The sequence below is a fragment of the Motacilla alba genome, chromosome 3 (genome assembly GCF_015832195.1).
Source record: "Motacilla alba alba isolate MOTALB_02 chromosome 3, Motacilla_alba_V1.0_pri, whole genome shotgun sequence".
NCBI lineage: Eukaryota > Metazoa > Chordata > Aves > Passeriformes > Motacillidae > Motacilla > Motacilla alba.
Window position 1 is genome coordinate 59635918 of NC_052018.1, and position 21877 is coordinate 59657794.

A 21877-nucleotide genomic window follows, 5' to 3' on the forward strand; every position below is an offset into this window, starting at 1 on the left:
GAATGCATTACAGAAATTTAGAGAGATTTGTCAACTTTATTTAGCCAGTCATTCCTTCAAAGCATTGTTATACCTTCAGGGAGTAGAAGGAGGGAGTCAGGGTGCTTTTTTGCAGCCCGATGGAAATTAATACAGATCTACCAACCTACCAGAGTTGGTGAAAATTGTTATCTGCACGTGCTTGCAAGAGCAGCTTAGAGCTTTGCTGATACAATCACTGACTACTCCCACTTCATAAAATGGGCTTCTGCCTCACCAGCTTCTGTCTGTGCCTGGGGTGGTGATGATGATGGGTGGTACTGAACACCCAGCTGGGTAGGTCCATGATTCCTACTGCCTCAGCTTTGTTGGAGGAAAAGGTATCTGGGTGTTTAATAGTCTTCCAAATTCATTAAAGCTTTATGCCAAGGCATACTTGAGGCAATAGTTGAAAACTTACTACTTTTTTACTAGTCATCATTCATGCAGTTAATTCCAGTAAAGCTGAGAGTAGAATCTCAGGAGTGTTGGAGGTGAGAGGTGTGATGCCCAAAGTTTGGGAACAAGGTTGAAAGAAGAACTTCTGTCTTCTACATTTTTTTTTTCTCCCAGGTTGCAGGAGACTCTCTAGGATTGTATTGATAATTTTTTTGTTAGTCTAAAGGAGCAAGTGTTGGAATCATGACTTCCACAGAGAAGATGAATCTCTCTGCTTTGTTTAAAAACAGCTAAGCATAAAAATACTACTGGGGAAATTTATGAAGGTTGCAATAAACCGACAAAAACAAGAATGAAATGCATGACATCTTCAAGCTGTGCAGGTTGATGACAAGACTAAGATCATTTCTTAGTTAGCAGGGTGGGAATGAAGTTGCTGCTGATATATCAGCATTGCTCCAGCCAGAGTCTAAAGGCTTCATAGAGTTTGGGTTACCTCCTCCCATTTTCTTGTTCTTTCACATTTATAAGGACATTGAGAGCTCTTCCTTCTCCCTATCTCAAGCCCTTTTAAAATATTCATCTTGCTCAGAAAACACAAAATACTCCTCCTAGTGAGAAGTGCTTTAGATCTTTGCCTTTTCAGTCATATCCCCAAGAGACACTAGGAGCTTTTCTGAAAGGGAAGATTTATATTTGCGCAAGTAAGGTGGAAAGGAAGAGGGAAGCACTTGCCAGCCTCTAGTGTTGGCCAAGTTAGCGGGCCAAGAAGATCAGGATTGCAGCAAATAGGTAATTGTTTGCAGAGTATAAATGACTAGGTTGTTCTTACAATCTTTCTGCTAATTTGTTGTGCTATCCTTGATAAAGAACAATATTTTACCACCCTTCAAACATGCATTCACATTTCACACCCAAAGGTGCATGTTGCCATGGATGTCCTTGCAGTATTCGTGATACACTATCCAGCATTTTCAGCCTCTTGAGATTATTAGGATAGTGTGTAAAGATTGCCCCTTAACATGACTGCCCATCTCAAAGCATGCTCCCAGGAAAATGCCACTAATTAAAACTTGTGTGAGTGGAAATGCTGTCATCTGCATCAACTTCAGTCTCTCTTCTAAGAAAAATGTAAGGGTTGTTAGAACCCTCTTGTGAACTAAAACAGCTAAGCAGTTCAAGACCGTGTATTATAAAATCTTAGATAAGAGTTAATCAATGTGAAAAATTATAGGTTTGTCTGTCTGTCAGATGGAATTAATGGTGGCTGACGAAGGGAGTTTGGGTGCTGAGGTGAGAAGGAAGAGCTCCAGTGTTTCACTTTGTTTGTCTTGATGTGCCAAAATTTTTCAAAACATTTAAACAAAAGAGACTGAATTTGGGTCTATATTTCATGTAAATATTTGGAAGCTGTTTCTCCCCACCATTTCTGTTGCTTTTAATCAATTATGAATGTTCTGATGTAAATGCAGAATTAAAATACTAAGCTATTTTCTTGTGCATGACGTAAGGTCCAAAAATTTATACCAGATGACTGTTCTGGGAGAGGGAAAATAAAGTACTTGGGAAAATGTAAGAGAGTATTTTCTGAAGCATGTCTTCCTGCATGTGATCTGTAAAATGTAGATATCTGATTTTTAAATATGGTATCTATCACCAAATGTGAGTAATGAGCTGTTGATAATGTTGGTAGCTTTACAGAAAATATGAGACTTGCCTTTCTCTATATGCAACTTTTTGCTGTTTTTTGTTAGCCTCATGGAGAATTTCACAGAAATTCCCAGCTTTTTTCAGTTTTCAGTTCTTTTGAAGGGTTTCTTTTGGGAGGGGGGCAGGCTGGTGGGAGGGATGGGGTTTTGTTTGTTTGTAGGTTTTGTTATTTTTTTACTTTGAGTTGGTTGGGGTTTTTTTGGCTTTTTTCTTTTTTGGCTCTGAACATTACCACATATTGTGTGTCTTTCCTGGGGTGTTTAGCCTGAGCTCTGACAGAATAATGCCACTGTTGCTTTAAGCCCATAGTGTTGCTTTATATAGATCTGGCCTGATTTATAGTGTTGCTTTAAATAACAATAAGAGAGTTCATCTCCCTTTCAGAAAAGCTTTATGACTGATCTCTGCCTGGCTAGGAATGTTTATTTTTCTTAAGTTGCCTCACTGCAAAAATGTTTTGAAATTGAGAGTCCCAAGCTGGTGATGGGGTTTATGCATCTATTGCTTGTGCCCTATGCAGCTCTAATCCCTTTACCTCTAGAAAGATGTGGTTTGTGATGGATCTCAGATCAGGCTCAATTCTCAATTTCTCTATCCTTTCCCTATTGGCCATCTTGTTTTCAAAACTGTATCATTGAAGTGATCTATGGGTGTTGGCAAAGCCATCAGAAGCCTCAGTAAGATTTAGTTACTGTTCCTAGTCCTTTGCAATAACACAGGCTTATTTTCTTTTCTCCGTAGCTGATGATGAAATAACTTTGAAGTAAACAATTTGAGAAAAAACCTTTCTACCACCAGGGATAATGGCAGAAGGGGAGGGAATCACAGTGGATTGCTTCTGGATGCTTTTAAAATGGCATGCATCAGCTTTCTTAAAAATGTAAACTTTCAATGCAAATCTTGAAATGCAGCATCAGCTTTCTTGCTTGACTTTTGCTGGAGCCATGTATTGATTATGTATTACGTTGACAGAGGCTGATTGAAAAATCCTTTCTAACCCTGTACCAGGAGTCTGTGGGGCTGTGTTGTATCCTGTGTGGTTACTTGTGCTTTGAAAGTGGATAAATAATGCCAAGTATGGGCAGAAGTATGCATAGAAGAAGAGATGATATGAAGCATATAATTTAGGACACGGAAGGGAAAGATCTGTTCTTCTGTTTCTGCCTAGCCTGGTTTTCTGGTCTGCCCCATGTCTGCCTTCCTAGTGTCACTTTCTGGTGACCAGAAGGATTAGGCTGCTCCTAAAGCTGAGTCACCAACTCTACCTGCCACTTTTCAAGAGACCTCCCTGAACAAAGGGAGACAGAGCAGCAGGAGGATTATTTGCTTGAAATCACCTGGGGCTTTTGTCACTCAACCTGTGGAAATGGTGTCTACCTTGGTCACAGGGCGAGGAGAAGGTCATGATAGGGGCATGAATTCTGTTCATGTGTAGAGACCAGGAGAGGACTTTCACGGAAAGATAAAAGTTAGCCAGTCCTTGAGGCTGTTCAGAACACCTGCAGACAGAATTGTGGCTCCAAGGGCAGATGAAGCATGAGCTTTCCCAGACCAAGGGCAGTGTGAGTTATGGTGCAGAGCAACAGTCAAGGAAGGCTTACCTGCTTTTCAGGGCTAAAAGTCTCATTATCAGGCTGTAGACCAGCTTGTGCTGGAGGAATTTTAGTAAGATCTCAAAAAAGAGTGAGGAAACCTTCAAATAATGCTTTCTCTTTGACTGTCTTCCTAGGTGGGGATGCTGAAACCACTGGCTGCCTGGGAGTATACCTGGTTTCAGTTGTGGTATGCACTTAATGCTGTGCACATTCCTGTTGAGTATCAGTGTCATTCCTACTTCCTTGCTTGAGCCAATTAATTCAAGACTGCAGGTCTTTGGCAGAGCTTTGCAAATGTATATTGAACTTCCAGGCTTGGTGTGATTATTTTGTAAAATTAAAATAATTAAAAAAAAAAGTAGATGATGATGAAATTCAAAGAAAATGTGAGACTCTCTAAAGAATAAAGTAAAACTAAAAATTATCTCAGAAGTTTAAGACTGAAAGCTTGGTGTTTTGTTGTTTTGTTGTGGGGTTTTGCTCCTTCTTTTGAAGTTGAATAGAGGAAGGCAGTTTGATGCAGAACTAATTAATCTACAGTTCTCTTAGGTTGAGTGATCTGTGTTCAGTCACACCTTCTTCAGGTAACTCAAGTGCATTAATCAATGATCATCTTTCTAATTAAACTGCTGAGTAGAGAGGGGATTTAGAGGATGATCATTAGTTTTGTGTAGAATCAGTGTATTAAGGGAAAGTAGTATTAACAAGATGTTCCTTTTTCTCATACGATCAGTCAAAGGTTAGGAAAAAGGTCAGAACTTTTGTTTGTATGTTGCCTCTGAAGTGCAAATCATCAACAAAAATCAGAAAAAAATTCAAGTGCTTTCAGAAATAAATTTTGAAAATAGCAAGAAAGGTGGGGAAATAAATGGTTTGGATCATCCCAGACATACATATCTGCTTGGCTCTGCTCTGCATCTGACAGAACAGTTAGGGTAGATCCTGAAACTTGGCTTGGGAATGGGGATTTCCTGAAACTAACACCCAGGCACAGGGAAGTGAAGTCCAGCTTTCCTCATGCAGGCAGCTTCTGCCTTCTGGGCAGAGCAGCATGCTGTGGCACTGCCCTGCCTTTGTGGGCAGGCTGGATGGGTGTGCTCAGTCAATGGTCCCTTCCCAAGGACAGGAGGATTTGCTGCCCCTGAGCAGAGCTGAAGCTCAGTGTTTCACTGGGCAGCCTGGGCTCCCAGGAGCTGATTCTGTGCTGAATGTGTGGATGTCCTCTGTTGTGTCCAGTATGACACGTGGTGCATTTAGAGCTGTTCCATGGGGCTGGAAAAGTTGTGGGATTTTTGTTTGTTTTCTGTAAGCAGGAGCAGCTTTCCAGCAGGATCTGCAGACTGTCCCCAAATTTCTCTAGGGGAAAGGGGAGGGATTGCTACCCAAGAAAACCATGTGAAGCAAGCTGATGGACTTCTGCAGAAAGCTGCAACAGCTGCCACTAGCTGGTGGTTGGTTGAATATAGATGTCACAGATGAAGTTAAAATCTCTCTCTCTCTCATGATTGACAAGGGAAGGTCTGGATGTGTATCCTGTAGAGTTCTTTGCAGTGCATTTTATGGGAGGATGCTGTGCTGTACTTGGTTTATCTACCAGTGGCTAACCCTGGGGGGGAACCACATGAATAATAAGCGTCACTTCTCTGCTCCCTTCTTGCCAGACCTGTTGAGGTTGGGTAGCAGCTCATACCTCCCTTTTGACATGCGTGTGCTGCAGCTCAAGGGAATGGAGGTGTCTGTAGAGTTGTTTTCCTGAACTGCTCAGCACCTCATCATTGTACACCGGCTTTAACCAGGGGCTATAGTTTTTAATGACAGTCGGTGTTGGCTCCCTGCTTGTACAGACAGCACCTGCCCTGAGTTTGTACAGCCCTTCCCAGATCACAGTTGAGGAACTATATCTGCGACTTAAGTGTTGCTATTGTGTGTATAATGTAATTCACTCTTTGTTTACAGTAGAGCTGGAAGGGCCCGTGGTAGCTTTGTACTAAGGACTTTGCCTCAGTGCCATGCCTGCTAGCCATTTGCTGGTGTTTATTTTTGTGTACCCTCCTGTTCAGCAGGCAAATGAAAATGCGAGTACTAGATGAATGGCAAACCAAGGTTGTTACCATAGCACATACTGCCTAATCTATGCTGTTAAGACTTTCACAGCTATGCCTACCTGTCTGTCCTTAACTAAATGACAGAGCCTAGGGTGTTGTATATGCCATGCTTAGTGTATGGGATTTTTGTCCTTGTTTGTTGGCAAGAGGCAAAAACGGGTAAGGTTTATGTGACTATTACTTTAGTACAGCGGTTCTTTCTTTTTTAACTACTACTTTATCTTTTTTTTGACACGTGAAGGATTTTTTTTTTTAGATTCATTCCTTCAGAAGTGTTTTGCCCATGGTGGAAGTTTAATGGGAATGGTTGGTATTAAAGACATTTTGGGGATAGGAAAAAGAGAGAAGTGTTGTAAGCTGGTATGAGATGCCCATTTCCTCCTAGCCTGCTAGAAAAAGATACCTGAATGAGCAAAGGTCTGTGTGTATGGAGCAATATTCTACCCTATAGATTTTTTTATGTTAAGCCTTATTATTCAAGATTGTGCAGATCCAGAGAGATGGGTATTACAGATCTGGCAGAGCATTGCTGGGAAGTTTGTATTCACCATGGCAAACTTCCTTCAATACTTGATGGACTGCTTGCGGGGGAGCATTGTGACCTCCCTAAGAGGTAGCTTACTGGGAGGGCTGGAAGCACTTCAAAAAACTTGGCACTTTACCCTGGCCAGGAAGTTTTCTTCAAACAGAGCAGGGTATCATCCTTAATAAGTGTTCAAGTAAGACCTGACTGGCTGGGAGGGACTCCTGTGATACTTTGCCATGAATCAGTTCTTTTGTATCAAAAGTAGTATACCATCTGCCTGCTATAGGTTCTTGTATCTGCCGGTTCCAATGCAGATAGAAATGTTTTAGCTGGACATTTAGAAATCTGTGATGATTGAGTACTGTGAGACCACCCTGGCTGTATTAGCTAACAGCTAGCTGCATTCCCCTGTAGGTATGGGCCAGCAAAAATCCAGGGCGGTCAGGTTTGCCCATGAGGGCAGAGTATAACACTGCATTGTTGGAATTACACGTAACTCCTGACACAGATCTTACATTTAGCTCTGTACTAGGTGTCCCTCCATGCCTGTCAAACCATTAGTAAAGAAGCCATGTCTGTGAAGAGCTGGAAATGTGGTTCCAGCTAGAAAGGAAAATGCTCGAGCAGCACTTTTCAGTGAGCTGGAACATGGGAAGAAAAAGGGGCAGGGGTTTTGCAGATGAGAGCAAGCTTTTGCCCCAGGTTTGGAGTCTTATTTGCTGGTGCTCAGGAACTGAACCCCCTGGTGAAGGAAGCCCTGTGTAACTTTGAGGAGTGGAGCCGTGCTGTGCCATTGTGTAGCAAAAGGAAGTGTGACAAAAAATAAAGTCTGGGCACAGTAGCAGTGCTATGAACTTTGGGAAAGACAATATCTGTGACACACGGATCATGGCAGTGTTATCTGAATGCCATAATCATGGCACTTGCAGGCTTGTCCTGCAGCTCTTGGCTCTGTGGCTCTTACAGCCATGATTAGGAGGGCTTTGGTGGTCTGAGCTCTAAATGTTCTGTGTAGATAGGTACAACTTTCCCCACCATCAAAGCCGGTCTGTGTATTTGGAGCTTAGCGAGTAGGTTTTTTGTGTAACAACTAAGAATTTAGTTGCATTTTATTAGTTACTTTTTATTACTCACATTTCCTCTTGGGTGTAACTTGCGGCCTGACGCTGCTTTTTACTTTGCTGGCCCGCTGTTAGTTCGTCCATTTTGTGTGATGGTTTTGCAGCCTGTATTATTTGCTATTTTGTTTGCATTTTATTTTAATGGAACAGCCTTTATTTTCAGTGAAGTCAGTTTAGGACTTTGCTCTAATTCCACTGCCTTTGGAAGCATGAGAATTATAAAATTCTTGTGTTAGTTTTAATTACGTTTTATGTCAGCTTAACCATTGTAGATATCAGGATATTTTTATGACAAGGTGCTTTGTGCTGTGAAGAAGCTGTTTAAAATCAGCTGTGCCAATTTGAACATCAGAGAAAATATTATAATACAGTCTGACACTTTGCAGAATGAAAATGACAGGCTTTGTAGAGCATGAAGTTCTCCTTGCCAGCTTTTGGGAGCTCAGTTAGTCACTCTACTTGTTCAATGCACATACACTAAGGATGGCTGGTGCCTGTTTTAACATTTTCAGGTGATGTGAGCAAAGGAGCAGCTGATTGCTCCAAATCAGTCTTCTCAAAAGCAGTGGCTGGCTTTTCAAAGCCCAGCTTGGTTGGTGCAAGAGAACTTCCATGGGATATCTTTGTACTTGATGTGCAGATATTTTCTAGAGGTCCTGGCTGGGATATGATAGAAGCTTTAAATATGAACACTTGGAAACAGGCAGTCCTATTATGGTGCAGGCATAATTTGTGGTTAGGGCCACCAGTGTAGGAAAGTGACTGTGATAGTGCTGGCCTGTTTCAAGCACCTTTCCTGGTTGAGTGTTTCCTAGATGGAAACCTGGACAGCTTAACACTTGCTCTTCTTGAAACAGGTGGTTGTAATGTGTTGTTTTACTGGTTTCTATTTTCCATTTGTACGTAGAAAGAAGTTTTTAGCTGTGAGCAGTCAGTGCAGAATGCATAAGTGAGGTACGAATTGAGTGATGTTTCTAGATTTTTTTTTTTTTTTGCATGAGAGCTCTTGGCTTGTTCATAGGAGAGGTTAATGATGTAGTTGGCAGTGGTTCAGAACAAACCTTATTTCTATTTTCTGTATCTAGGGATACAAGTGTTAACAAAACAATTTTTGTTTTTCAGATTGCCGGCGCTACGAAAATAGGGACTTCCAGCAAGAAGTTCTTCAGCTTGTGAAGCCACAAGGACACCTCAGCCCCTTTCTGTGCTTTCATTCATGATGCAGAGGGAAACAAGACATTTAGAGAACGAATAAGTTGTGCAAGGTTTGTTTGGGTTTTTTTTGTTGGTTTGTTTATTTCTGAGTGGGTAAATTGCATTATGAAACATTATAGGCCGAGAGCTAGATAGAACCAGGTTAAAATTTGTTTTATTCCCTGGGTCTTAATGTTTCATATTGGTTGGGTGTTTTTGAGGTTTAGAATCAACCAATAGAGAACATCAGCACAGGGAGAAATGTAGGCTATGTGAACTGTTTCTTTCAAGGCATTAATCCAAATATTAATGCTTGTGACTTCAAAATAGATTGTATTTGCAAAACTTCAGTCCAGACAAGCCTCTGAATCTGTAAACAGCAGAGATACAGTTTTCTATACTTAGCAGGGAAAGGAGGGGTTTAGGCTTTTTTCTGCTTAGCTCACAAGAGCATTATAATGTGGTAAATTTATCAAAGGAGAGGGAATGGATGAGCAGTATCTGGTGTAGAGTGCATTGTTCCAGAATTAGACAGAAAATTATCAGCAAAGAGAGCCCTACTCCTGATGTCTCACCTAAAGGAAAAAGTGGCATTGCAGTTTAATTCCAGAGACCATCAGATGTCTGTTTGCTGTAGTTAGAAATGTTGTGAATGGCACAAGAGAGAGACAGAGAGGTGCTTTGGTTGAGGGTTTGAAAGACCTGGTACAACTGAGCTTATGATAGGGCAAGTTTCCTCCATCCTGTTTAGTTTTGTCATCTGAGATAATTGTTTAGAGTTGTTTTAGAGATTTTAGAAGACTTAATCATGATGCTTTGTAAACAGGTGATGAGAGTGTTTATTCAACTTTTCATTATTTTTAATTGCTTCAGCATTGTTTGCTGTTACTAACAGAAGAAACTTGACGTTGTTGTCAATACCGTGCTGTTGTTAATACTGCTATCTACTACCATGTATGCTGCTAGTTATCACAAAATCCAGACTTTGTGATAGACTTTGTTGCAGGAATCCATTGCACAACCCTGACAAAGGCACCTTTTAGGAAGTTCAGGCCTATGGGCAATTTGGACATCACAGGGAAGGAAAATGGTTAGACCTCAACACATCCTGTTCATTCTCATTCCCCAGGAGTTTGTCCACTGTGATCACATTTATTGGCAAGGGATGCAGTTTCAGAGGGATTCAGTCTCATTCCATGCTAGGACAGAATTGGTTTTCTTTCCTGACAAAGTATTTTGGGGCAAAATTGTTCTGAATAAACAAGGGGAATCTGTTGCAGAGTTACAGGGTTTTTCACCCGATGGACACATACCGGGCAGGTGATCATTAGACCTGATTGTTATATATTATTCAAACACTTAAAAGTTAATACCTGTACACTTAAAAATTAATAGCTGTGTGCTCAGTTTACTTTATAACCCACTCATCTCTTTTAAAATTAGTACATCATGGAGCATTGCTACGTTTTGTAACAACTTAAGAGTTTTGCCACATGCAAGGGATTTAGGGCACTGCTACCACAGAAGTAAATATGCACAAACTCTGCATATGCTGTTGTTTGGCTAACAGAGTATTTGGCCCATTCTTGTCTAAACCAGGCTGTTTTTGATGCTAGCTTATACATTCGGGATATATTATAAAATTAAAATGGATTTGGAGGTGTGGTCAGTGTTCTGCTGAGCATGACTGCAACAGGTCTAGAAGGTCTTCTGAATTCTGGAGTTGCCCTCCTCAAAAAGGCAAAGTAATACAAAGAAAAAACTCAAAAATAGTCAGCTTCTCATTGATTTTGATAAAAGGACAGCTGTGAAACTGTGCCATTGATTATTACAATTAGACTTACTATTTCCAGTGTGTTGTGCCATTCTTTATTGCCATAGGTTAAAAGATATTTTATGCACTGCAGCACTCATAGAAGTCCTAATTTGCTGTATTAGTCAATCTGTTGGGGCTTGTGGGGTTTTTTTGGGTGTTTTTTGTTTGTTTGATTGGTTTTCTTTGACCTGTGTTGATAAAAGGAAGTATTGAACCTTATTCATAAGTTGAATGACACCACTGTCTGTTGGGGTGTCTGCTCTCACCACCATTGGTGCTTTTTGCCATGTTTCAGTGTTTTGGGAGAGATGCACTGTTTGTTCCCTTGCAAGTTCTTAAGCTTTTTAGCAGTCAGTATGTTTTGTTTCATTTTGCCCACATGCAGCTTTCCAAAAAGCAGTGACAACCCAGCATGAGCTTGTCAGGGGCAGAAGGTGAATTTGTGAACCACGTGAAGGCATGAAGGAGAAAATTACGGCTTACAGATTCCTAATGATAAACACACCAAAAGCATCCTAAAATTATAAAGCAGTGTGGTGCATTAAAGCTCTAATTTGCATTTTGGCCAAGGCATAGCTGCATTTTTGGACTATCCCTTTAATTTGGTTCTTTTAATTACCTGCTGATGAGTTCCTGTGGTGGAAGCAGCAGGAGCTGTGCCTGCAGCAGTTTCCTGGCATAGTGGTTTCTATCAGACAGAGCAATGGGATTCCTAAGGTTACTTTGAAATCCGGGGTCTCCTGCTGTATACCAGCAGACTGACACGAACAGGAATCTAATTAAAAAGTCAAAGATATTGAATAAAGCTCACAAATGCCATCTGTTCAGCTTTTCAACCTGAAATTACTCTATGAATTGCAGTTACAAGTTTGATTGTTCCTGCATTTTTGTAGCTGAATTTTGTTACAGCAGCCACCCGTACAGGCAGAGTTGTGCAGGCTCTGTTAGTGTCAGTAACTGCTTGGACCTCTTGATGTATTCCAGCAAAGTATGTTTGACTGATACTGCTGGATTGAAACTTAATCTCGCGAGGAAGGCATTGATACCCTGCAAAGGCCTTGCACTGATTTACTAGCCTAGAGAATGCCTGGAAAGGGGCAGCACCCCATCTGTAGATTTTGCAACAAATTGTTCCCAGGTTAATGTAATTAAAGCAAGGCCTGGTTATTTACCTCCTCTGCAAATGAAAGTGTTACTCGTGGTTGGTTGAAGGAGAAAATGCCAAACAAGTTTGTAGACTGAGGAGGGGAAAAATTTCACCAGGTTTGTGATAGAATGATTGGGAAGTAAAACAAATGTGAAAAAAAAGACCCATCAGTGTTTTGACGAGAACTATGGAATGGAGTAATCTTAAAAAATCTTTCAGTAATATATAGTGTTGGTACCAACAGTGTGCATTCAGCCTTCATACAAAAATGAAATAGGGACATTGCAAAAAGAAACTTGGTGGCTATTTGGGCAAGCCTCTGTGCCTGTTCATGTGTAATATACAAGAGGAAATATTTCAAAACAGTCTGAGGAAGCAGAAGAAAACTTTTGTGTACTCATGGAAGTCTTGTGGCTTGCTGTTAAGCTCTGTATCCAGGAAACAATTTCTTATTGACAGACAACTGTGGATAAACTTAGTAATTTACTAAGAAACTGATTTCCTAAGAAAATCGATCTGGTGTATGCATTTTTTGCAATATTATCTCATAAGAAATATATAAGGCCCTAAAGTCTTCAAGGTATGATAATATTACTGTCTCCAAAACTAGCTCTCTGTAGTTACTGCCTACCCTTACTTGCTAGCTGTACATTGCTTTCCCTGTTCCCCTGGTGTTCTCTGTCACAACCATGGCCTACACATGCCTGTGCACATCCACAGCTGGTCTATACCATCAGCTAGGATCACCAGCCTTACTAAAGATGACACTAAAAAGTTAGGCGTGCCTGACAGAGTTTAAGGATGCTAACCTCCATCCTCAGGGCAGCTCTCCCTGTTACATGTGTTCAGTTTGTCACCTCTATGAGCTGGCACTGCTGACAGAGTGCTGGGATGAAAGGATCAGTGTCACCTTTTCCTTGTCGAACTGTTGGGACCATGGTCCATGGACCATGGTAGAGGGAACTCTACTTCTCAGGGGATCACACAGGGTGCTGACCTGTGACCCCACTGGCATTGTTAGCAGTGTGTCTGCTCTCACTCTGCAGCAGTGAGATGTAGCTCATCCATCATTCTGGAGAGCCCATCCTCCCCTGCTGTAACGTGAGGTGACAGGGGCAAGGTGTGTGTTGGTGGTGCAGCTGATATACAGAGAGCGTTACCCCAGCGTTTTCCTGCCCTCTATGGCCAAGCCTTCAGTAGAAACAGTGTGTGTGAGCACAGGAGCAGAAGGAGTATTTGTGTTTAAATTTCTCTGAGAGGCATTTTACTGGCCTCACTGTTCATCTGGATAGGTTATTGTTCTCCCACCTAAGCCTTAGCACTGTTATCAGCAGTCTGTGGACATCCTTGCTCGGTGGTCTCACAGCTGCTGCTCTTTGTCTGCTCAGAGATGTACATCCCTGATTGAGGATGGACTGTCATTTGTGCTCCACCATTCCTGTGTCCTGGGAGATCTTACAGTGTGATCTATTGGTGTATTGTCTTCTACCCTGATATACCAGAGAGGTCTCTTTTTTTCTTTTTTTTTTCTTAAAATGATGAACATCAAATATTCCCTGCAATCACCGGCTGAATAGAGTGGTCTCTTGAAAACCATGTTATGCTTTCATATTGGAGAAAAATATTTTAAAATCATTGACTGTGTAATACAGGTTAGTATTAAATAGGCTAGCAAAATGATCTTGGAAACTGGAGATCCAGGAAAGAAAATCATGGGTAGTGGATATTGAGAATCTTCACTTCAAAACTGAGTCAGTATTTCTTCTTAGCACGTTCGTGCCTTGCAAAGCTTAGATGTCTTATAAGAGCATTGTGGACAGTATTAAAAAGAAATTTACAGGGGATTTCATCGCTCTAAAGGATAACATTTAAGAAAACATTGCCTCTTTGTATTTGCTGTTGCAAGCAAGCTTGGTGCTTAATCCAGTGCAAATGTTACATGCATTTATGTGAACTGAAATTTTAATTACTGTTCTGCCTACCTGTTGTTGGCATGGAAAAATAATTATTGGTTGAATTGAATAGAACAGGAGTACCAAATTTGAAGTTTTTATAAACCCAGTTTTAAATATTTTTTATTTTTCAGAAAGAAAAATATAATGCATAATAATTCACTAGTGCTGGAGTTCACTGCAATTCCCTGTAGTGATACTACTCTGATAGATGTTCCTACAGTGTTGCAGAAGTTGATTTTCAGGTGGCTGGGCCAGTAAATGTTGGCTCAACTTATGCATTGAGGCCATAGGTGAAAGCTCTGCTCTTCATACACAGATACAGCTACTGTTTAGGTTGCCCAGAGTGGGTAATTTGTCTATAAATAACAGTTGTCACTGGAGTCCAGTATCTCATAAAAGATATTTGGCCTTCAGGTATGTTTCTCACGTTGGACTTATTTGATTTCTAGAAGTGCTGTTCCTTTGAAGCCTCCGCAGCATATCTGAAGAGGTGACAATAAAGTTGCAAAACACCCTTTGACTTGGACCAGAGCCAAATAGTGCCACCCACTCTCCTGCAAGACCCCTTGCACACTGATCACTGAGGAACTTACCTCAAACCTTAAAAAAACTCAACCAACCAAACAAAAAACCACCAAGGCCACCCTAATTTTAGGAAGTGCAGTGCTCTTGACTGAGTCACTGCAAAACTGAGTTTTAATGCTGTGGATCTTTTCCTGCACTATTAAAATGCAACTGGTGCAAGAGCTGCTATGTTGTGTTTTGCTGGGCATGAAACAGTGGGAAGGGCAATGTCCAAAGCTTTGTCACAGGGAGTGATAAATCAACTACCCAGGCACTTGTTGGCATAGCAGAGGGAGGGGCAGAAATTGCATGGTGGAAGACATCAGAAGTAGTGATTAAAGCAATCTTATTTATTATTTTAGTTTTCTATCTCCAAGCCTTTTCTGTTTTGAGTTGGCACAATGGATGAAATTCTGCTGATGTTAGTGGGAAGTTTGACAACAGGGTTAACAGGACCAAGATTTCACCCACAGTGTTTTAAGGTAGTTTGAGCCTTAAAGCAGCATTTGTGTATTTTAAAATTCCTTGATTTGTCGGCAGTAGCATAAGTATTAGGTATCTTTCTTCAGTTACCCTAAGAAAATGATATTTATTTTTGTAGTGGGAAGTTTCATGTAATTACAGAAAATTTTGCACTGATTTTTCTCAAAACTTCCTAACTTCCTTTTTTTTTAAAAAAAAGTGGTGTACAGGAAAGGGCGTTTTTGCTGGCAGACTAACTAACTTAAGGGAAAAATGAACAGTATCTTGACTGAAGTTATACAGTCATAAAACAGGTATTATTTATGAATAATGAAAACTGTGGAGGAAAACATCTGTCTGAGTAAAAAAATATGTTATGGAATGACATGGATGTTCTCCTGATTGCAATCTTGAAACAGCTCTGCTAATTTCTTTAGGGATAAGAAAAAGAATTACAAGAAATTATTACATTTAAAGTCAGTGTAATCTGCTTCTGTAGACCCCTGTGTATTCAAATTAATGTAGAATAGTTCTGCTCTATTTTCCATAGAAAATAATGTTCTATAGATGCCTCATAGATTCTTAGCCTATGACACCAATGTCAGATGTTTTTTAATATACTATAAAGAGATCTGCATATGTGACTTTCATATATATAATTTTCCATTAAAAGGCTGTATCATTAAGGGTGGGTGGGAATAGTAGAATATTGAATAATAATGAAATAGTATGCTGAGATATTTCTTCATTTTCTGGCTATTTTTAGCTGGTAAAATTTACTTGGATGGAAAGCAGTTTTCTATACTGTGCATTCAGTTAAACCCTCATGAGGTATGTCCTAGCATTCCCTTAATAAAATTCATGTTAAAATGTTATTGAGTTCATCTGGTTTCCAGGATGTGGTCTTCTGTTGCACATTGGCAAACCTGACTGAAACACAATTATTTCTTTGCATCTGTTGATATCTTTCTGTAACCTGAATTAATAAGTGCTGTTGAGGACAGGAACTGAATTTTTACTCTATCCATTACCTGACACAGTTGGAACTCATGGGAAGGGAACAGATGCTTTTGAGCCTTAGCAGAATAACACATGCTAACAGGATGTTATGTGAATTGTGCTAGGGTTAGTTCATAGAACCACAGAATGATGGAAATGTTTGGGTTGAAAGAGACCTTTAGAGATCACCCTTAAAACTCTACTGCTCTGCAATGTGCAGGGACATCCTCAAGCAGATCAAGTTGCTCAGAGCTCTGTCCAAGCCTGGCCTTGAATATTGCCAGGGATGGGGCATCTACCACCTCTCTGAGCAATCAATCCAGTGTTGCACCACTCTCATCATAGAAAATTTCTTCCTTATATCTAGCCTGAATCTGTCCTTTAGGTCAGAACAAATAGCCCTTGTCCTATCAGGGCAGGACCTGCTAAAGTCTGGTTTCATTTTTCTTATAAGCCTCCTATCATGGGGGAGAAAGAAGAGAAAACTTTGGCATGAGGCTCGCTGCAACTTTGCCTCCATATGACCTTCTTTTCCCCAGCCATTACGTGAGCCTTCACCACATATTAATCTTCAGTTTCCTTGTTTTCACAGCCGTTGCAGGCCTCCCCCATCGGTCCATACCCACTGTAGATGAACCATGGCAGGACTGAGTAACTAGTACCCAATAAAGCATATTTCCAGGTCACAAATAACCAACTATTCCATACCTTGTTGCCTCGTTCATCCTTTTCTCCTCTTGGGACCCAGAAGCCTGGGAAGAGGGAAGCCTTTTTGGTGCTTGTTCATTCCTTGCGTCAGCAGCATCTGGGTTGTTTCAGGAGCTCAGCAGATTGGTGTGCTCCTAGAGCTTAGGAAATGATTGTAAGATGTCTGTGTTGGTTTATTTCCTGTGTGTCATTTCCTGTGATATTTCTACAGAATAGCCCTTTCTGTTGCACAGACATAAATCACCTGTGCCATAATGATTCCATAGAAAATGGAGCAGTGTGTTACCCACGCAGTGAGGCTGTAGTGCTGTCTACTAATGCTATTAAATATACTTTATATAGTGGTAGATTTCTGGAAAATCAAGAGTGAGTTCCTGTGGGAGTAACAAAAGAACAAATTTATGGACATTTGTGTCTTATTTTGTGATAACTCTATATGTAGTTCTGTCCTTTGAAATGCTTTTGGAACAAGTTGAATTTTTAGCTAATGTATGTATTCTCTAGCTTTTACACACTGTCATTTCTTTACTGTTGCATTTGTCCTCATCAGAATATTTTTCATTTCTTCTTAATATAATCTGAAGTTAGATCAAAGTATTAGCAAATAGCACAGGATTGGCTGTATACCCAGTATCTCAGACTCGGTATTTATCCAGACTATATATAGCTGATTGATTAAAGTGGTTTCAGGTTCTGTGCAAGTCAAGAAGCTATTTATGTGTGTTGGAATAAAAGCCAGAGTGTTGAACAAAGTTTTGATTATTCCCAGAAGTTGGAAATAAAAAGGTATTTGATTTCCAAGACTTCTGTAGAATCAGTAAAGAAAGATGTATAGTGAAATCCAGGAGATGAAGGGTGGGTTTCCTAAGTTCCTTGGACTTCATGGGGAAAAACAGAGAGAATGACAATATTTAAAAAATTAATATATTGTGAGGCCAGAAGTGATCACTGTGGTAATCTAGTTTGATTTCCTGGATAACACAGATTGTCTGACCATTTTTTTTTCTTTCTAAAGAAGCGATAGTTCCCCTATTTTTGCTTAAAAAAAAAGACTTCAGTCCTTGATAGACTGCTTCATGACTGCCATATTTCTGAAATTCCCCCCAAACCTTGTTTCTGCTGCTGTTGGTCAGTGCTGGAGGCTGGCTCTCCTAACTGGACCAGCGAGGGCCCACTGTGTCCCCTTCCAAGTTCACAAGCAGAATGTGATGAAATAAGCAATATATAGTACTTTACCAGCTTCTGCTTTTCTGCATGTGTTTTGACAGACAATGCACCCCATTAAATCCTCTCCTGCTGAAATAGTTATGCAGCCTATAAGAGAAGATGCAGCAATAGTGCTTAGGGGAGCTCAGCCCTGTCCCCACCTTGGCCATCATTCTGCATGGAGAAACCCTCTTGTCCATGCACCCATCTCTCTTCTCTTTGTCTTCCCCCCTGCCTTTGAATGGGGATAATGATACCACCAGCACAGCACTTCTGGGTTTGTAAATGAAAATTCCCGTTTGTTATGATAATATGCCCTGTGTGATTGTTTGGATGTACTTTGCCAGGCAGTAGCAGGTGGCCTTCTGCAGTAAAGAGCCTGATTTTTTAACTAGCTACCATAGCAGAAAACCGTAATAATTTCCCTAGACAAAACCTTGGCATTGCTGAACACTGTGAGTGGGGATTTTACCACCACCAAAGCGATCTGGGTCAGCACTCATCTACTGCTTTTTTTTCTGTTTGTTCTTTCTCCCTCTGACCTTGGCAACTTTGAAGAAGATTTGCCCTCCTGGGACAGAGATGCCAATCTGATTGTAGTCCTGGTCAGAACCGTTTCATTGGTTAAAGTGATGTGAAATTTTAATACTGACATTTTATAACTGAAAGGATTTGGAAACCTTAGTTACAGAGTCGCTGCTTCTGTCTAGACTGTGGAAAGAAAAGAGTGAGTGTTATACTGTGAAGTGGTAGCTTAATTTTTGGCAAGAAGTAACAAAGTGTCCTAAGAAAACTGTCTTTGTCATGAAGATCAGTTCATATATAAATGCACAACGGTACTGTCAGCTAGCGGATGTTCATTCCATACACTTCTACCAGGAGTGTATGGAAAATTTATACTGTGGATTTTCCCAAAATGTAGTCTAAATCTGAGAAGGCTATTTTAAAGCAAATACAATATTTAAAAGTTTTAAGGCCATTAGTTTTAAACTGTGCATTATTTATATGGAAAATATTGCTTTTGCCTATTTCATGTAAAAATTAATCCAACCTGCTGACAATTGCAACAATCATTTTTTGTTCCAATTTGGCACAGAGAGTTACTGGAGGCTTTTAGCACCATTGTAAGGGATAATGAGGTCATTTTCCTCCCACATTGCTATTTTTTGCTAATTTGTCTGTATATGTAACCTTCCTGGAGTAGCTTGGTTTTAGCTGTCCTTATGCTTAGAAAGCTTTCCATGACATCTATACAAAAACTTCCTCAGTGAAAATCAAGCTGATTTCTTTCTCATGTATTCTTGATGAGGCTGGCCAACAGCTGATCCAAAATCCTTATACAAGCCTTTTATATGCTGAAAGAATATTCTGCATTTCATTTTTGTTCTCTTTTTCCAAAGAGGCTTGTCCTCCTTTCTTATTTCTTCAAAGTGTTTTATGTCTTCTTTTTAACTAACTGGACAAAGTAATTCTGTAAAAGTTCTAACAATAGTGATGAAAGAATTATTGTATTTGAACATTCTAAATGTAAGAATATTTTATTTTTGTTTAAAAATTGCTGATTCATACTGTTCAGTGGCTGTATCTGTTTAGTTGTAGTGTCCTTCCTACTTTCCTCATGAGTACCTGAAAAAAAATACTAAAATGAAAAAAAACCTAACAACACAAAAGTTATGATTTGCACGAGGAGAAGAAATGTAAATTAATTGCTGCTTATTTAAGGAAACTTTTGATCCACTCTCAAAGCTCATTATTTTTTTCCATACTTGCTGTCATCATTATGTTTTATTCTGTGACTTATTTATAAGGCATGCTTTTCAGCCAAATAGAAAAATGTGGACTGGTTTTGCTTCGCAGTTGCACTAATGTGAAAAATACAGGATGGAGCTGTTGTTTTTCTGGTAAAGATCAAGAATGTGCCACATGTTCAGAGGACCTTATCACCTAAAATCAGCAACTTAATGTGTAAATACACAGTGGGGATATTGTTGGCTAAAGAAAGGAAGATGGTAAATGAATGAAGTTACAAGAAGTTGTAATACATTATCTGTTTAATTGGGTGATGGGGCTTACATTTCTGTACCAGGCTTCTACAAATCAAATCTCCCACCTTGCGCTTCTGAGGAGGAGAGTGTGGCTCTAGGACGTTGTGCTGCTGTAGAGTTTCCACATGAAAATGCATTCAGACATTTTTGGTTAAGATAATAAATAAGAGTCTTTGAAGACATGCTGTGCAGAATCGGGTGTGTCAGGGAGCAGCAGTGGTCCCGGGTGGAGTTCCTCTTAGAGCTGCAGCTGGTGCCAGGGCCTGCCTGGGTCACCAGATAGCAGCCAGGAGACATTGGAGCATCTACAGGAAAGGGTTCCCTCCCAGCTTTGCCCCTCTGCTGCTGGCATCTGCTGGACTGCCTGTTGGAGGGGCTGGACTGGTGGGAAGATAACTCTCTTTGGAAAATGGAGTGTCCAAATACATGAAGAATTGTCTTTTGAGTGAGCTACTCTTAATGTTGTTAGAAAAGACTTAGAAAAGGCTGTGGCCTTCTCCCAAGTCCAAATCTTTGAAATGGTTGCAGAAGGGTCTGGTGCAGGCAGGGCAGGCAGGCAGCACCTTGCTCTGTTCTCCTATATGACACACTTGCCATGATGGTTTTCATCACCTCCAGAGTTCCTCTGCTCCTCTCAGCTGGTGGTTAGGACGTGCTTACACTCGTCCTCTTGATTTTCAGGTGACAAACACCCATCAACTTGGGTGTCATGAGTGCATTTAGCCTAGGAGACTTTCTGAAGAGGGGAGGCAGCTAGCTACAAATGAGTTTGTTGTAGGGGAAAACCGATATTGATTTATTACCTGATTTCAGAGCTACCTCATATATAACTAGTTTATATTCATGCTGCTGTTTGTTTTCTTTAATAAACTGTTACAGTAGAAGAAAACCTAGCTGTTCAAAGACTACTCCAAGCTAGTTTTGGTGCCACGGCGCAGGTGGAATAAAGAAACAGAACAGAAGTCGAAGTTCCGCTAGCTGGAGTGGGCAGAGGAACTTGGAAGTCCAAGGACGTGAGTGGGAGAAAGCAGGATAAATCTGCAGGACAGCAGCATGGCCATCTGTCTGTCTCACAGGCGTGGAGCCAGGACATCCTCAGCTCTCCTTGTCCAGGAGATTGGTTGCAGGCAGCTGTAGCAGACAACGTCAGTCTCCTATGGCCAGGTCACAAAACTGTGAGAGTGATGCAGTGGGATAAGGGAGTGGGGGGAGCCAGGCCAGTGTGATGGGCATGTGCGACAGAGCAGTTCCCCTCTGACAGAATCTGACCCCAGCTGCAGCTCATGTTCCTGAGCATCCAGCTTCAAAATAGTCCCTGCCGTAGAAATCCAGTCCAGGTGAAGCAAGTGGGGCATGACCTGACCTGCCTCACGTGGATAATTGGATGGGTTCTGGGGACTCATTATTGGGCTGCAGTCAGGGCAGGAACAGGTAGCTGGGGAGTGGGGTGTATAGCAGTAGTTGCGTAGCAGATAAAATTTGTGATGTTGGTGTGAGAATAATGGAAGATAGGAAGAGGCGAAAAATAGCTAGAAAAAGAATACAGGAAGCACAGGAAAGAAAAGAAATATACAGTGTTGTTTATGTTTTATAATTACTTGGTGAGAAAAAGGTAACTGAGATTTGTCTCTGAATGAGAGACAGCTCTTGAATGTGATCTGGACACCTTGATGGCACCCCCTTGTTGCTCGGGTTGTAACATACCTACCTGAATTGCTACATCAGGTTATATCCATGAGGTATAGAAGCTATTTGAATTTTCAATTAGGCTTTTCCTTACAGAAAGGTAGCTTTTGTGTAGTAATGCCTGTATGCATATGTTTCTTATCTTCTTGGAAAAGGAAGTAGCAAACTTATTTCAAGGCAGACAGGATGCACTTATCTGGTGCTGTCCTTTTTTCAATTACTGCAAGATGTGCAGCTTGTCACTGAAGAGGAAAGGCTTATTTTCAGAAAAAAAGTAGCAGTTGAAAATGTCAATGAGTTATTTGAATTAAAAAACAACAAACCTGAAACAACCACGTAGAATAGATTGTATCTTGTATTTTCATGGCAAGAGAGGAGACATGCGTATGTTCCCACTGCAAGAGGAGAGCAGCTAATGTGAGCACCCTGCTATCTCTGACACTTACTGGAAAGGGGGTGAATTGGTCTCTGAAATGCCTGTGTTGTTCCACTAACTGCAACAGGAACTTGGAGTACCGGTTAATTTACTAAGTTAGCTCTGATCAGAGAATGTGAATCCCACCCTCTTCTTGCCTGTCGCTGTAGGTACCCATAACACAAGAGCCATCTGGTGGGTGTCCA

The 21877-nt window shown here is 40.7% G+C and overlaps 1 protein-coding gene across 8 annotated transcripts in view; it reads left to right on the top strand.

Annotated features, from left to right (window-relative positions):
- The window catches only part of TIAM2 (TIAM Rac1 associated GEF 2), a 166911-nt gene that overhangs the window by 22037 nt on the left and 122997 nt on the right, over positions 1–21877 (top strand). For all 8 annotated transcript variants that reach the window (XM_038131913.1, XM_038131907.1, XM_038131906.1 and 5 more), the window contains exon 2: positions 8597–8739. The gene's annotated coding sequence lies outside the window, so the exon portion shown is untranslated. The remainder of the gene's footprint in view (positions 1–8596; positions 8740–21877) is intronic.